This window comes from Phalangium opilio, unplaced genomic scaffold (assembly GCF_054372755.1).
Source record: "Phalangium opilio isolate 3A_F unplaced genomic scaffold, DU_Popi_V2 ptg000039l_2, whole genome shotgun sequence".
NCBI lineage: Eukaryota > Metazoa > Arthropoda > Arachnida > Opiliones > Phalangiidae > Phalangium > Phalangium opilio.
In genome coordinates this window covers 3,769,365-3,782,823 of record NW_028324163.1, presented here as the reverse complement: position 1 = coordinate 3,782,823, position 13,459 = coordinate 3,769,365, and the positions used below count along the sequence as shown (strand labels likewise).

Here is a 13,459-nt window from a genome sequence, read left to right as displayed (position 1 = left end):
TATAAAATCTTAACCTGATTATTTTATAGTGTATTTAACTTTCGGCTCACTCTGAACCGTTGATGTCTCTTCATTTCAGACACGAAAATCAAAGCCCAAAGTTTACTTCACCTCAGGCCTCAATTATTTACTCTTTGTTTCACTAAGCCTATTGCGGATGATACTTAATATACCCGCCGAAGTCTAGGTCTTAGTTTTCTTCATGAAATCACTAAACCAAGGATTATTCTATATACAGATGTAGTATAGCTAAAGTAATATATAAACAGCCATTTCAAATAACAATATTAAAAAAAATCTTTGGAATATCAAAATGAAACAGAGCTTTAAAGCTACAAAAGTACTAAATGCATCATAATTACGAAAAATACTTCCACTTATTCACTTTATATTATGGAAAAAGGGAATATTAAGGTTCTGTATGATTTCTTAACACATCAACACAAGGCTAACTGCTAACGCGACGCACTAGTGTAACAATGGACGGACACACACAGACAAAAACATAGACTGCTTTTTAACTCTTTCCGTATTAATTTTGAGTTGAGAAACAAGATTATCTTTAATATTTAAATAAATATAATTATTTTTAATTATTTTAATCTTCAATAATTAACATTAATAATAGTTAAATCGTTTAAAATAAAGTTATACCTATTATCATCTCAAACTTTGCTAATATTGACGTTTAAAGTGAAGGGTACCCCTCTTGCCCGCTTTCTTCAAATTTTGGGGTATATATACGATTCGTTTCCATTATAATAGTAAGGAAAAAGCGCAATTGCGAAAACCTTTGGTGGCGATCCCACCTTAGGGAGGCTAGACGTTTCTCGTAACCCTAGCTGATCGCCGCGTATATCCTAAAACCAAACGATGATTATGGAGTAGAAGCCAATGAGATAGATTGGTGTCTATGTGGAATAGACGGAAGACCAGTAGATGGTGGTGTTTAGAAGCCAGAATGTACAGATTGGTGTCCAAGTGGGATGGAAAAAGACCAGAAGATGGTGGTGATTAGAAGCCAGTATGTACAGACTGGTGTCCAAGTGGAATGGACGAAGACCAGAAGATGGTGGTGATTAGAAGCCAGTATGTACAGACTGGTGTCCATGTGGGATGGACGAAGATCAAAAGATGATGGTGATTAGAAGCCGGTAAGTACAGACTGGTGTCCGTGTGGGATGGACAAAGACCAGAAGATGGTGGTGTGAGAACTCAAGTAGAGGAGCCATTTCCGTGACTGTGAAAGCAGTTCGGAAATGGCGAACACGTTTGCTCCGATTTGTAAACTGCGAACGCGGTCACGTGGGGTCTGACAGACAGACAGACAGACACACACACAGACACGGTCAGTGCATTACCTCTCCGTGACGTCATCGTCACTCGGAGAGGTAAAAATTGCTTTCTGCGAACACGTTTGCTCCGATTTGCCAACTGCGAACGCGGTGACAGACAGACACACACACGTCCAGTGTAATACCTATCCGTGACGTCATCGTCACTCGGACAGATAAAAAGAGAAGTCAGGCTATCACAACTTTAAATCAACTCTTAATTATTTCACCAGAATTCTGATGTCACACATTCACATATTAGATTGGTAAGTTGTGCCCAACCATTCTTACAAGCCAATATGGAACTGACTCGTTGTCTTAAAGAATTGTTCATCGATTTGCTTGGTACTCTCTTTAAAAATGGCTGTTGCCTTTTGATGTTTACGTCCTTCGCAGTTTTCCTGTCAAAGTTGTCAAGAAAGTGAATAGACACTCTCTTAAAGAAACATAGATCTTATTTTAAATAAAACGAAACATAACAAACCGCCCTATTTAAAGGAAAGAGGAAATGAATGTAAAACAGGATATTTTTGGTCATGAGTAAATTACCATTGTAGTTTACAAGGTAATTTACCAAGGCAACTGTAATTTACCATTTTCTCAGGTAAGTTACGAAAACGGTAATTACCCTGGTCATACCGTGGTAATTTACCACCAAATTCTCATTTATTTCTCTTGCAAAAGGGTCTAAAAGATCCATCTTCTCAAAATGGGTAAGAAGAAGAAAGTGGATATTGCTATTCAAAAGTTTTTTGAACTGCAAACATCAAAACTCTGGGTTTAAATAATGTAAAATACTATTCTACCAAAAGTATAGCTGTGTTCAAGTGATTTTTTTATTATTTAGCTTATAAACGATCAATATAATTCATTTTTGAATTTTTCGTTACGGCGTAATTTTCCACTTTCCAAAATTACCGTAATTTTCGAACCCTAATTATGAGGCAAATTAATTTTCTAAAATTGCAAGTTCGATTGTCCTTTTTAAAGATGGCAGCACGAGGCGTGCTATAATATTACCAATTCGTAATATATTTAAATATTAACGTAAAGAATCTACACGTTTGTCACCGCGTTACTGTCCATTAATCTACGCCAGTAACCATTCCTGCGGTTAAACAAGATTATAGTTTAATAAAGCTACTTAAATTAACACAATAAAATTATTTTTTCAAAAAAAAAAAAAACCTTGACCCATCTTTCCAGACGCGAAACTACTTGTGTTGCTTAATTTTTTAACACTTCATTAAAAAAATACTGTCTTAATATAAAGTACTTTCATTTAAATTTCATTCGCAATTTTATACGCAATTGCCATTTCAAAAATTCCTCATCTTATTTCAACTTTCTGATTAATGTTCTGTCACCTTAACGAAGTTAACATTTTGAACCAAAAATGAGTAGGCCTAGTTCATATTTCTGAAGGATAAAATTAAGTACCAAAAATTTAACAGGTGGGTTAGCTATTAGATGAGGACAATGTTGAACGTTCCGAGATCAGGTCTTTGCTTCAAATGTGAACTTATGAAGTCTGCAATCACAAGTTAATAATACAACTTCAAGGTAGAAAATACAATGGAGGATATTATGTGTTTACGGAAAATAATAATTAAAGAATGGAGCCATATTGGTCCAGGACGTTAACCAGAGTTCGACCAAGTCAACAACCTCAAAAATAAACTGAAACTTTGAGCCATAACACAGCGAAAAATCTACTTACACGAAAAAAAAGGTCCCTAGATGACGCCACTAACTATTTCCTTACGTTAGTACTACACTGTGAATAGCTTGATTTCGTGTCACCACTTCATGAAATTTTATTAAAAGAAAGAAAATTAAATTATGAACTTTAAATTTTTTCTACACGCGCTCCCTTGCGACTTTAAACCCCACAATGACGACAGAAGCTCTTCAGCCAATCAGAGAAGAGGAGACAATTTGAGGTGAGGGATAAATGAGGTGAGATTGATTGGAAATGATGACGGTCAACCTGCGGCACCGTAACTCTACCAGCATCCCTCGCGCACGCCCCTACCCTTTGGTAGGCGATTGTGAAGTACTGCCGCGTAGCTCCATTGTATTTGTAAGAGAACTAGACTCGAGCGTGGGAAATAAGGCGGTGGCACAGGGCAAATGACCAGTTTAAAAATTAAATTGGAGAAGGTGGTTCTGTGGGCCACGTGACCACTAAGAAAATTCAAGGGTAGCCAAAGTCCAGACATTAATTCAAATATAGTATTTATCCATTTATTTAGTTTAGCAGACGACGTGCCCTGGGCATTGCTCATGGACCAGTTTATTTATTCCAGGCCAGGGGGGGGGGGTGTCGCTGGCCAAATGTCCAGTTTAAAAATAATTCTTATTTCCCACCCTGCTAGACCCTATTTTTACGATTCGGTACTGTGCAACCCTACCTAAACGCTGAGGATGCTGGGAGAACTACGGGGCCGTTCCATAGGTGGGGGTACAGAGGCAACGTTATAGGAATAGGGGTGCCACTCCATCCCTTTTTCCTTCATGATTGCACGGATATATCAACTGTCATGATTCTCTTCTGTAGTTTTAATTCTTTCAGTGAAACGTTTCATCTTGAACTATTGTTGCTAACAAAAGTCGGTCCCTTGGAGGCGTATTATTTTTACCTTTTGGTTCAGCCAAGAAGTGATATCTAGTTTACTAGAGAGAAGGTAAAAATTCGCCGCCACATTTCTAGCTCTTTATCTCCAGTCCAAACGTAGGTCCGGACGGAGTTAATCCACGCCTCTAATTTCCAACCAGAATCTCATTGGTCCTTGAAAACTCACGTCAGCGCGACGCTAATGAGTTCGAAAATTACTGTCGACTGAGAAGAGGCGAAATGGCCCGGCCTCCTTTTTTTGTATTTTAAAATTGGGGACTGGGACTAAGGCCCCCGGCGAATACTTAGGCATCTTACACCTTCTCCCTAATAAACCATAGATATCACTTCTTGGTTCAGCTAAAGAATGGAGAAAACCACACAGTGACTGTTCTCGAATAACTAACCCACCCTGACTGAAAGAAGCAAGTTGTAGGGAAAAGGGGGTATGGTTTATAATACAGCATGCGGAAAACAGTCTTCTAATTACAGGGTCTTTTTGGCGGTTTTAATTAACGCTTACGCCAAGGAGAGCGGCCAAGTTGAAACGAAAGACAAACCCCAATTTCATTTATCGCATGCCGAATGGCCCGGAGCGCAACAGTCTGTATTCTCTAGCATCCATTTTACACCCCAGCGTGTACTCTAATACCTTCATGAAGCTAAAACAATTTAACCCAGAGTATTGACGATTTAGAGTTATTTGTATGCCGTTGTCTGTTATACCAAAGGCGAATAGAATTTAACAGAATGTGAGGTATTAGGATATAATGATAGTGGTGATATTTATAACAAACAATCAGCTATACTTTAATATTACCAAAAGCCTATAGATATAAAAACAAAAAGTATACTTCATTAATAATTCCCTGCTTTTGGTTCACTGTCGACGACATGTAAACTGAGAAGAAAACTACTCTCTGCTCAACCTTCTACAGGAACTAACCAATCAGAGAAAAGCTTCTTGACGTCATAGGTCTTTAGAAAGTAGTACATGATGCTGCCGATCCAAACGTTCATTTTTGGTACTAAAGCTAGCATCTGCTACATTATCAGCCTATAATCTCTGAGACTTCTGTTGAACATTTTGTTGCCGGTCCATCCTAATAAAGCAAAGGCCCTTTGAGAATAAGGGCAAATGACTAAATCCACTCTTTTTGCTTTCCACAAACGTTTACTTTGAGCTAGATTTTCAATATCCTTATAAGAAACGTAATCCACAATTTGACTAGTTATATCGTTTTCTGGATATTCTTCTCGGTACTTCATGATGGTAACACTGGTCAAAATTGTCAATTATATTACGACTACGAGAACCTAGGCCTAATTTTGATGAGCTTGCGTTGGTTTGTTTTTCAATCCCTCCATATAAGATTATTCCCTTTGTTTTAAGTTTTGATAAGAGATCTTCTAAGATGCCAGTTTCTTTTCCCTCATTTGGTGATGTTATAAGTAGATCAAGATCGTGCCCTTCTGGTTTTCCTCTACGGAAACCTCCAGTTATTTCAATTAGGCAATTGTTTGGCAAAAGATTTTGCACCAAAGTTTTCATATTTTGACCTTCTTTCAAGGTCACCGGAGAATTTAGGTCTGAATGAAAAACCAGGCCATATACTATTCTTAAGTTTGATTTCCATAATTTAGGCGTATTTTTAACTTTTTCCAAGGTATCATAACCTTGGCTGAACCATTTTTTAGCGGTGTTGGTCCCACACAAAAAACTGATGTTAAATCAGTCACACTTTTGAACCAATTAGAGTTTGCAGTTTTTTCAACTTCTTCACAATGTCCGTGTTCTATTATATCTGTTATGATTCGCGCGGAATGTTGGCCAATATCATGGATTTTGGTAATATCTCCCGAATGGTTTATTCTTTTAGATTGTTTCAGTGCTGTGCAGGCTTTTCTAAAAGCTAAAGCTCTGGGGTAATCTCCAGGGTCATCACGTAATTCAGCTTCTTTAGCCAAAATTTCTAAAGCTTTAACCAAATCTAAGTTTTCGTGGCTTAATAGTGTAGGCCTTTGACACAAATACTGGTTTCTCTTCATAATTTTTGAAGGTATGACTTCACTATCTGACAATTTACGTTTCAATTTGTAACTTTCAGTTATTTGGGGTGTATGTGATTTAACGCTGTCAAAAAACCATTTTAGAGAGAGTATTTCAATATTACTATCGTGTTTTAAATCAATAATTTGTTTCAAAGCCAATTCCTCAGAGTCTAGTTCAGTCAGTACATGGGTAACATTTTCAGATAAAGTTTCGCTTATCTTATAACCATTCTTAATAGCTTAGTTTTTTATTGATTGCAACCGTAATTTTTGTATTTTTAAATGTATAATGTATAAAAGTATACCTTTTTTGTATCAATTTCATTAGAATTCATAATTATTTACTTCGAAAAACCACGATGTTTATCAGAAACAAATTTACCGCCAAAATACTAAACAATGTAAACGATATTCATCCGCCGTTAGATGGCGTTCGTTACAGAAACGACGTCACGCTCACGTGTCAAGCATTGACCAATGAGAGAACGCAAACTTTGAATTTCCAGTATAAAAGTTGGTTTGAAGTTCAGGCGGAGTGTACTACTGAGTAAACTAATAATTTTTAAAGTTAAAATTATATAAATTTAAAATGAATATTAATATATCCTAGGGAAATATAGAATTCATGGCAACAGAAATTTTTTTGTGAAGTTTATGAAAATTGTGAAGAAAAAAAGACGGGACAATGTGCTCCGTCACTCTCTCAAATTGATCCACCGTGGACATTGACATGGTCTATGCCCTCTGGGAAGATAATTTTGAGGGTCGGCGTTAAAATTAAATTGGTTGGCTCCTTGCGGATTTCGAACGCGAACTCTTTCTCCAATGTTTCTTGGGAAATTTTCCTGTTCCGCTCTTGGTCTGCCCACAGGCCTCCTTTCTCGTGCTGGAGGATTGTTTAATACTTCTTCATTTTGATGATTCGCTCTTGGTCTGCCCACAGGCCTCCTTTCTCGTGCTGGAAGATTGTTTAATACTTCTTCATTTTGATGATTCGCTCTTGGTCTGCCCACAGGCCTCCTTTCTCGTGCTGGAAGATTGTTTAATACTTCTTCATTTTGATGATTCGCTCTTGGTCTGCCCACAGGCCTCCTTTCTCGTGCTGGAAGATTGTTTAATACTTCTTCATTTTGATGATTCGCTCTTGGTCTGCCCACAGGCCGCCTTCCTCGTGCCGGAGGATTGTTTAAAATTTCCCTTTCCACGAATGGTTCATTTTGATGAGCTGCCCTAGCTTTACCCACAGGCCGCCTTCCTCGTGCCGGAGGATTGTTTAATATTTCCCTTTCCACGAATGGTTCATTTTGATGAGCTGCCCTAGCTCTACCCACAGGCCGCCTTCCTCGTGCCGGAGGATTGTTTAATATTTCCCTTTCCACGAATGGTTCATTTTGATGAGCTGCCCTAGCTCTACCCACAGGCCGCCTTCCTCGTGCCGGAGGATTGTTTAATATTTCCCTTTCCACGAATGGTTCATTTTGATGAGCTGCCCTAGCTCTACCCACAGGCCGCCTTCCTCGTGCCGGAGGATTGTTTAATATTTTCCCTTTCCACGAATGGTTCATTTTGATGAGCTGCCCTAGCTCTACCCACAGGCCGCCTTCCTCGTGCCGGAGGATTGTTTAATATTTCCCTTTCGACGAATGGTTCATTTTGATGAGCTGCCCTAGCTCTACCCACAGGCCGCCTTCCTCGTGCCGAAGGATTGTTTAATATTTCCCTTTCCACGAATGGTTCATTTTGATGAGCTGCCCTAGCTCTACCCACAGGCCGCCTTCCTCGTGCCGGAGGATTGTTTAATATTTTCCCTTTCCACGAATGGTTCATTTTGATGAGCTGCCCTAGCTCTACCCACAGGCCGCCTTCCTCGTGCCGGAGGATTGTTTAATATTTCCCTTTCGACGAATGGTTCATTTTGATGAGCTGCCCTAGCTCTACCCACAGGCCGCCTTCCTCGTGCCGAAGGATTGTTTAATATTTCCCTTTCCACGAATGGTTCATTTTGATGAGCTGCCCTAGCTCTACCCACAGGCCGCCTTCCTCGTGCCGGAGGATTGTTTAATATTTCCCTTTCCACGAATGGTTCATTTTGATGAGCTGCCCTAGCTCTACCCACAGGCCGTCTTCCTCGTGCCGGAGGATTGTTTAATATTTCCCTTTCCACGAATGGTTCATTTTGATGAGCTGCCCTAGCTCTACCCACAGGCCGCCTTCCTCATGCCGGAGGATTGTTTAATATTTCCCTTTCCACGAATGGTTCATTTTGATGAGCTGCCCTAGCTCTACCCACAGGCCGCCTTCCTCGTGCCGGAGGATTGTTTAATATTTCCCTTTCCACGAATGGTTCATTTTGACGAGCTGCCCTAGCTCTACCCACAGGCCGCCTTCCTCGTGCCGGAGGATTGTTTAATATTTCCCTTTCCACGAATGGTTCATTTTGACGAGCTGCCCTAGCTCTACCCACAGGCCGCCTTCCTCGTGCCGGAGGATTGTTTAATATTTCCCTTTCCACGAATGGTTCATTTTGATGAGCTGCCCTAGCTCTACCCACAGGCCGCCTTCCTCGTGCCGGAGGATTGTTTAATATTTCCCTTTCCACGAATGGTTCATTTTGATGAGCTGCCCTAGCTCTACCCACAGGCCGCCTTCCTCGTGCCGGAGGATTGTTTAATATTTCCCTTTCCACGAATGGTTCATTTTGATGAGCTGCCCTAGCTCTACCCACAGGCCGCCTTCCTCGTGCCGGAGGATTGTTTAATATTTCCCTTTCCACGAATGGTTCATTTTGACGAGCTGCCCTAGCTCTACCCACAGGCCGCCTTCCTCGTGCCGGAGGATTGTTTAATATTTTCCCTTTCCACGAATGGTTCATTTTGATGAGCTGCCTTAGCTCTACCCACAGGCCGCCTTCCTCGTGCCGGAGGATTGTTTAATATTTCCCTTTCCACGAATGGTTCATTTTGATGAGCTGCCCTAGCTCTACCCACAGGCCGCCTTCCTCGTGCCGGAGGATTGTTTAATATTTCCCTTTCCACGAATGGTTCATTTTGATGAGCTGCCCTAGCTCTACCCACAGGCCGCCTTCCGCGTGCTGGAGGATTGTTCAATACTTCCCTTTCCACGAATGGTTCATTGTCCTCTTCTCCTGGGTCAGGGTCTTCCAGTAGGTCGTCTCTTTGACGGTTTAAATTGATTTCTATGTGGTCTCGTTCACCCCTCCTTAAATCACCTCCTTCGTAGTAAAAGTGTAGTGTAACTGGACAATTGTCGGATATTGAGATTAGTCTATCCATCTTGTTGGCTAGATTTTGAAATAAAAACATAGGATTTTATAGGAGAAAAAATGTGTTTTTATAGGAAAAAATAGGACTAAAAATTACTGGAGCTTGTCATGAAGTGGCCAAAACTGGACAATAACAGTAAACACTGATTTAAATAGAGTTTTAACTTACCTGGTAGGCTTGGTAGCAGCAACCGTAAAATGCATAGAATAGTTCTTTTACACAACAAACTAGCTAAGCCTAATCCTAAGAATGCGCGTGCTGAAATACAATATCAATTGTCAGCACGCGCAAAGCTATAGAGCTATTAAATATTAAAATATTTTTGTTTGTTACCCTTCGGGTAAAGGTGGAGCACCCTCTTCTTGCCCAGGCGCGTTAACATGATAAACGCAAAAACTTTACACCCTGAAGCTTCGGAGCTGCAAATACTTTTTATAGAGGCGCTTATATCTTGAGCTTTCTGAAGTCGACTCAAAACGGACGACGTAATTGTACATTCCATTCTAAAACATCGGAAGAAAAAGAATTATAAATAAAATTATAAATTATAAAAACTGAACATTGAACATACCTAAGTGATTTCACAAGCATTTTCATTTGAGTTTTGAGCGTGGAAACTTCTCCTTTAAGAAGTTCCACCTCTTTATCTTCTTCCCTACGTATACGCTGCATTTCAATTATGGTTTCTTCTAAACTTCCGCATAATGCCTATTAACAGACAGTTTTAATTGTTCAATTAAATATAATTGGTAAAAATAATTAGAAATAAGGGTTAATTACCCTGCTTTCTTCGAAACCATCATCAGGACCAGGTGGGTCATCCATACAAAAAAATTCCTTTACAGGATGACTATACGAAACAAATTTAAAATAAAATTAATAACTACATTAAAATAGCTCATAATTAAAATGAAAGAGTACATTTTTTTTTAATTATTAATATGTAATACCTTTTCATTACTTCTTCATTCATCATTAGACTATTTACAAAAGATTGAAGTCCGTTTACACGATCTTCAAGAAATGCTGTGTCAAAATTATCACCAAACCACCTTTTTGGTGGTATTGTGAATTTTAAATTAGGGAATAAAGTTTTGAGCTACGTTTCAAAAATAAAGCAAATATTTTAATTATTTATAACTTTGAAATTTAAATATTTATAGATAGTAGAAGCCTAAGTACTTTTTTATTAAGTCTTGCAAAATCAGTGTAACGTCTGAAAACAAACCAACGTCTACATGTGGTGGAATGTTCCACTTGAACTTTGTATATCTTAAAAAGAAATAAATAAATATATATAAGTCGTGTACAATAATTATCAATTTTTAAGATTATTTGAAGTATTTAATGATTTATTATCTTGGTCTGTTTCTGTCTCGGTTTAAAATAAGGGTATTAATAACCGCAATTTCGCAATGAAATTAAATTATCTGCCATAATCAATCAATTATTTCAGTTTAATTGAAAATCAGATAGAGTTAAGATGTCCTTGAAAATTCTAACAGCAAGTTCCCCTAATTAGCTTGTAAAACAGCTCGAAGTCAGAAATGATTTCTCTTTTTGATACACGTACTTTTTATGGGTGTTTTAGATTAAAATTGAGGGAGAGAAAAGTTTCAAGGTAGCCTAGCATCATTCTAGGCCTAGAGTCTTAAGACATTCTTAGAAGAATAAATAACATAATTATATTTATTCATAGTAATTCTCTTGATTTTGTTTAAATCCTATTCACTCAAGCATGACGACAATATCAGGGACAATTTTATTGCCGAAAAGAAATTTTTTGGAAGGGAGTTACAATAAATGATTAACCCAAAAGGGAGTTCCAAAGTTAACCAGGATGACTAAAAATATCGTGGGATTCCACACAATTTAAGTGAAAAATGGGGACAAAACGTTATTAGAAAGTAAATAACTACGCAAAAACTTCTGTAGGATGCTAAACATTTTTTTCAACCACGTCAGGGATGATCTTTTGCGTCTTAGTGGCAGATGCCAAAGCACACGTTGAAATTACGTGAAAAACACCTTCAACGTACCCAGACTTGAAAACAAAAGAGAAATACGCCTAATGCCTTTAAGGGAAAGTGACAAATTTAATTAAATTAAAGGGAGAATGAAGATTCGAAATAGTTAAATTATTTCTTTTTACACCCATTGAAATAGCATAACAAATCTAAATTAATTAATTTCTCAGGAATTAAATATCTGATTGATACATCATTTATACCACCGTATAGGGCATGATTGGTAGTATATTTTATCAAACTTTGATATATATAAACAGAGCCATTTTCGAGAAAAATGACTTTTTGACTTTTGTGTACGCCCATAGAAATAACATTAGCGTACAACAAACCTAATAAACTTAATTTCTCACAAACTAAATTTCTGATAGATACGTCATTTATACCACCGTTTAGGGCATGATTTGTAGTATATTTTATCAAATTTTGATATAAATATACCGAGTCATTTTCGAGAAAAATGACTTTTTGACTTTTGTGTACGCTCATAGAAATAACATTAGCGTATAACAAAACTAAAATAAATAATTTCTCACAAACTAAATTTCTGATAGATACGTCATTTATACCACCGTTTAGGACATTATTGGTAGTATATTTTGTCAAATTTTGATAAAAATACACCGAGCCATTTTCGAGAAAAGTGGCATATTGACTTTTGTGTACGCCCATAGAAATAACATTAGCGTACAACAAACCTAAAATAATTAATTTCTCACAAACTAAATTTCTGATAGATACGTCATTTATACCACCGTTTAGGGCATGATTTGCCTTCATTTCTGAAGAGTTAAGAGTTTAAAGAAATTGAAGCGGAGCGTAGCCAAATTATGGAAGAAATTAGCAAGTTTTAATTCAATAAAATAAATTTAAAAAACATGGCAGTAATGGAGCTTTACAAGATTTGCCTTCATTTCTGAAGATTTAGATGAAATTGAAGAGGAACGTAGCGAAATAATGGAAGAAATGACCAACAGTTAATGTTTTTTTCCCAACGTTTTGTTTTAATAAAACAGTTTTGAAAAACCTGGCAGTAACGGAGAATTACAAAACTTACACACCAGGAGTCCCTCGTCCCCTACCTCTACCAACCCTCCCACACCTTTACCTACACTCCCACCAGGTCTATCTGCAAGTCCAAATCCTTTATACATACCATCCTCGCTAGGATACCTATTTCTAATTTTATTAATGGCACAAGATGGGACAACTTTCCCGTTCCCTCTTCCTAAGGGACCATTGTGCCAAGAACTAAAAGCTGCGTAAGCAGCGAAGCGATAGCGTGTATTGAGTTCAGCTTCATACCGTATATTTCCCCAGCCGCATAATAATTCCATTTGGATATGGAGGGCTTCTCGATCGAGAAGAAGTTTCTCAAATCGGACAGGAGGTAATGTAATACAACCAAGTCCCCTAAAATAATTTAGGTAATTAGTAAGTTATCTGAATGGGTAATTTTTCTAAGTCAACTTTTGTCAAGACGCACAGCATACCCTTTCTGTAGGGGTAGGCATTTCGGTACAATTCCTACATTTGCACCAACTAGGGCTTTCACCTTGATCAGGTGGCGCTAACGGACAATCAGGCGGAGATGTTCATGGAATGATTACATTGTCCAAGGTATCAATATCATCATATCATTCATTAATGATAATGGTCTTTCGGGGTTATCCTGGTCTGCCATATATGAAATATCTTTCAACGCCTTGTTGAAAGATATTTTTGGACTCTTTTCTATAACTCCATCAAAAATTTCACAAAGAAAGGGATGGGCATCTTCATATTCTAGGCGCAAATTAAAGTTGTACGCCTAAATTAAACCATTGTTTTTAAATAATTACCTTTGCTGTTTGCATAATCGGCTTTGGTTTAACAACGCGCCACTCCTTTGGCTTTGGGTTATTAACCACGGCAACAGTCTCCATTTTAATGATTTCACTAAGACTTTGCTACGAAACACGGCTGGAGTGCGGACTGGAGAGGCTATTCCAATAGAGAGAATAGAAAGGAAGGCTAACAACCAATCACAGGAGAGATTGGGCGTATGTGAGAAACCACTTTACTAGCAAGAAATTATTCCTTTTTGACGCGTTTTACGTCAGCAGCTGACGTCAAAAGAAAGGGCGAAGGACTTTTTTTAAAAAC

The 13,459-nt window shown here is 38.1% G+C and overlaps 1 long non-coding RNA gene across 1 annotated transcript; it reads right to left on the bottom strand.

Moving 5' to 3' along the window:
- Window positions 1–9,940: 9,940 nt before the first annotated feature.
- On the bottom strand, window positions 9,941–11,032 carry LOC149680472 (uncharacterized). The gene is made up of 4 exons (XR_016365614.1): window positions 10,470–11,032; window positions 10,238–10,386; window positions 10,068–10,137; window positions 9,941–9,995 (listed from the first exon to the last, which is right to left on the bottom strand). It is a non-coding gene; the product is annotated as an uncharacterized LOC149680472 (long non-coding RNA).
- Window positions 11,033–13,459: the final 2,427 nt, after the last annotated feature.